Source organism: Carlito syrichta, unplaced genomic scaffold (genome assembly GCF_000164805.1).
Source record: "Carlito syrichta isolate Samal-C Ts95f unplaced genomic scaffold, Tarsius_syrichta-2.0.1 Scaffold309314, whole genome shotgun sequence".
Lineage (NCBI taxonomy): Eukaryota > Metazoa > Chordata > Mammalia > Primates > Tarsiidae > Carlito > Carlito syrichta.
This window is the reverse complement of record NW_007253410.1, coordinates 327,194-331,506: the sequence shown is the minus strand read 5'-3', so window position 1 is coordinate 331,506 and position 4,313 is coordinate 327,194. Positions and strand designations below refer to the sequence as shown.

The 4,313-nt window shown below is 46.3% G+C and overlaps 1 long non-coding RNA gene across 2 annotated transcripts in view; it reads left to right on the top strand.

Annotated features, from left to right (window-relative positions):
* The window catches only part of LOC103269585, a 12,545-nt gene extending 8,238 nt beyond the window's left edge, over positions 1–4,307 (top strand). The window contains exons 3-4 of one of the 2 annotated variants that reach the window (XR_002482482.1): positions 858–961; positions 4,079–4,307. This is a non-coding gene — a long non-coding RNA (uncharacterized LOC103269585). The remainder of the gene's footprint in view (positions 1–857; positions 962–4,078) is intronic. The other variant, XR_504903.2, reaches the window with a different exon arrangement.
* Positions 4,308–4,313: the final 6 nt, after the last annotated feature.

The window sequence follows — 4,313 nt, the reverse complement described above, 5'->3', positions numbered from 1 at the left end:
TCAAAAAAAAAAAAAAAAGCTAAAACCATAAAAATGACTATAAACTTTTCCCTCCTCCTCTCCTTCCCACTTCCTTCTTCTCCTCTTCTTCCTCAATGACTTCTTTTTTTTTTTTATGAGTTGGAGTCTCACTGTGTCATCCAGGCTGGAGTGCAGTGGCATGCTCACAGTCACGGCAGCCTCAACCTGTTGGGCTCAGGTGATCCTTTCGCCTCAGCCTTCCAAGTAGCTGAAATGACAGACACACACCACCATGCCCAGCTAATTTTTTTTATTTATTGTAGGACAAGTTCTTGCCAAGTTACCCAGGCTGGTCTTGAATCCCTGAGTTCAAGAAATCCTTTTGCCTCCACCTCCCAATGTGCTGAGATCACAGGCATGCGCCACCACGCCCGGTTGCCTTCCTCCTTTTAAACAATGTACCTGGAACAATGGGTTTCTACACGGACTGACCACTGTCCTCCCTTGCCCACAGCCCCCGCCCCCCAGTGTTCTCTCCTTGCTTGAGGACGAACACCGTGGTACACGCTGGTACTGCTGGGCCCTGTCTCTTCAGCCTCAGCTGGAGCCTTTGGTGCTCTGCAAAGTCCCAGCAGATTCTCCTGCTTCTCCTGGCTCAGAAGAAGTCCCGCCAGCCAGTTCCACCTCCTTAACACTCACTCCCCTCCTCCCTAGATCAACCTCCTATGCCCTTCAGACTGCAGCTAAAATGTAGTTTCCTGCAAGACACGCACTCCCCAGATCTCAGAACCTTCACCTGCTCTCAGAGTGCCCTGGACTGCGTCCAGGAACTTTCATTAGGCTCTCTAGTTATGTACACTTAACCTTGTCAGATGACCTTGTATCTTCCCCCTCAGGACTGTACCCCGCACCCAGCACAGCACCCAGCATACAGCAGGTCTCACTGAATGAATGGCTGGAAGAATGCATGTCTACGGTTTGGCAACAAGTGGTGACCCTGGTGAGTCACTCAGTGGAGCTAAGAGAGGTCAGATTGCAACAAGGGAGCACGTAAGTGGGGGTGAGAAGGTTCAGGGAAGTACAGCTTGTCTTTAGAGCGTCCATGGATATATCATTTATATTTGATTAAATCAACTAATAATTTCTATTAAGTATGTGGCCACTGAACCCTTGGTCAGGAATTAGTGCCCTTTTCATAATGCTCTGTCTACTTAAAAGTAAGATTTGCCTTTGGTAACCTTTTCCAGGAATATACATTTTTAAAGCATCTATTATACATGGCACAAAGACTACTCTTGTCTTATTCAAATTCACAAATGCCCTCTGTCCTCTTTGAAATTTTCATATCATATATGCTACCTATCCTATATTCTTTTTTTTGGCTGTTTTCCTGTAAGTTTCTTTATGGAATAGTAAAGAAACCATCATTGGCTGTTACTGAATAATTACATTTAAAATATGGTCCAAATTTTCTTTTCTTTTTTTTTAGTCAGAGTCTCACTCTATTGCTCAGGCTGGAGTGCAGTGGCATGCTGACAGCCACCACAGCCTTGACCTGCTGGGCTCAGGCGATCCTTCCACCTAAGCCTTTCAAGTAGCTGGAACTACAGGCACGTGCCACCAAGCCCAAATAATTTTTTGATTTTATTGTAGAGATGAGGTCTTGCCAAGTTGCCCAGGCTGGTCTCAAACTCGTGAGCTCAAGCAATCTTCTCACCTTGGCCTCCCAGGGTGCTGGGATTATAGGCGTGAGCCACTGCACCCAGCCAGTTCAAATATTTTTACGATATTGAAACATGGTTTTGCTGGGCAGAGGCAAGAGGACTGACTGAGCCCAGGAGTTCAAGACCAGCCTGGGCAACTTGGGGAGACCTTGTCTCTACAATAAATCAAAAAATTAGTCAGGTGCAGTGGCATGCACCTGTAGTTCCAGCTACTTGGAAGGCTGAGGCAGAAAAATTACCTGAGCCCAGCAGGTCGAGGCTGCGGTGGTTGTGAGCAGCATGCCACTGCACTCCAGCCTAGGTGACAGAGTGAGACTCCTACTTACAAACAAAACAATTTGGTAAAATACCTGAAGTAAATAGGCCACCCACCCACTTAATCTTATTAAGGATGATTTTATTGTGACTATTTTGTTGTATTTAGATTTGGTTGTACCTCTAGTTTAGAAGGAGAAAGTGTGAAGTAATTTTGTCATCCTGGTAAGTCTGTGAAATGTGCCAGCAGGATTTACATGTGTTCTTGCCATGTTAGGTGCACAGTCAGTTGTCAGACTTTGGGCAAGTCATTTTCTTAAGAGCCTGGTTCCTCACCTGGAAAATGAGAGCTAGAGCTAAATAAAGGACTTATACCCATTCATAAAAGGCAATCAATTGTCAAACAAAGACTAGCAAATCAGCAATTGTCCCACAGGAGTTGTGAAACATTCCTTACCCTTATCTAGAGAGACATGAGTGATTCATCCTCCCTAAGGAAAAGGAGGGGATTGCCCTCAGGTCTGACCTCTGCAGTGCAGGCAAGAGCAGAGACAAGCTCTTACAAGTCTTGCTTCCCCAAGTGTCCTTGTCTTGGTATAAGGCAAGCATACAACTCATCCCAGTGGGGTCTGTGTCAGAGCCGAGAGGGAATGGGACCACCTGTGCTTGTGGCTGTTCCACAGCACAAGCATAACAGTTGCTTTTGTTCAAAGCTAGTACAGAAAATTTGACTCATTCTACCCAGGCATTGGTTTCTCCATAGCCTGTTTTAATTTCTAGAATTTGTGACCCTTTATACTGGATTGTAAACAATTCCATCCCCTAGGATCTCCAAATGAAGTAGCAGCAGTCCACCCCAGTGCTGCTGCATGGTCCAACATATATCCCCCCAACTAGGAGGCGTGGGGACAATGATCTATGCCCCTTAACACATGTATAATGAGTTCAACATTTTTCTATTGTCCATATAGTGGTCTCGGTGGTCAGGAGTACTTGATAGTGGCCTTCCCAACTGAGCTAGTTGATCTTCCTCCCAGGACTTAATACCAGGTATCCAGGCTGGTCTGCAGGCAGTTCAGGAGGAGGGTATGGGGTAGATGTGGCTTCTTGAAGCTTTTTTTTTTTTTTTTAACCCTACCCTAGAGAGACCGAATTTAAAACTTGAAGAATTTAAGTATTAAAAAATGTCTTTTGTTTTTTATTTTCTTGATTATGAGCTGACTAGTTTGGTCACTGGCCATCAAGACATGCACATTTCATGTCCATAAAAAAATTACCTAGTCAACATCTGTCCTCTAATTGAAGCTGAGGATTTAGTGACATATTGTTGGCTTCTCCACTCCAAGGAAGATCTAACTACTAAGTCACAGGTATTCAAGTTCCAGGGAATTTTTTATGTGCCCCCCACCCCTCAAAAAAACAACCCTAGGTGGAGGACAGGGAAGAGGGATAGCTCTAAGTCTTTAGGGGACGGTGTAGTAAGAGAGAAGGAAAAGGTAAGCAAGCCCCACAGCTTCTAGGTTTTGTTCTTCTTCCCCTTCAGGATGGTGGTGGTATCTGATCAGACACAATAGCTGGCGCTGGCAGTCCCCCGCAGAAGTGAGGATAAAAATGATCAACAGCCCCAGCAGGAGGACTGGGAAAGGGAGAAGGGGTGTGTATGGGAGGGGGCGAGGATGAGGGTGACAAGGTGACAAAGACTGCCAACCAGCTCAGGAGCGGGGTGGGGTGGGGTCTTATTACAATTTCTGAAAGTGGCCTGGTTCAGTGGCTCAGCCTGTAATCCCAGCACTCTGGGAGACGGAGGCAAGTGGATTGCCTGAGCCCACAGGTTTGAGACCTGCCCGGGCAACTTGGCAAGACCTCGTCTCTACAAGAAAGCAAAAACTAGCTGGGCGTGGTAGCGCACACCTGTAGTTTCAGCTACTTGGAAGGCCGAGGCGAAAGGATCACCGGAGCCCAGCAGGTTGACGCTGGGTGGCTGTGAGCGTGCCACTGCACTCCAGCCTGGGCAACGAGGTGAGACTAAATAAAATTAAAAAAAAATTTTTTTTGAAAGTACAGGATTACAGGTCATTGTAAGTTACCTTTTTCCACAAATCTTTAACATAACATTTTTTACATATTCATACTTGAAGGGCGCAGAGAACAGTCAGAAGGGCGTCCCCCAAGATGGCACTGCCACCCAAAACAACAAAGACCCTAAGCCTGTACGGTTTCCAGCGCGAAGTTCAAATCTGCGAGCCAACAGCCTCCTCCTATAACAAATCAGCCCTGTTGTACCTCCAGTAAAATGTAACACAACCTCGGCCCACCCTATCCCCACTCCACCCCCTCCCCAATAGAACACTAACATGACCCTTCCTGCTCCTG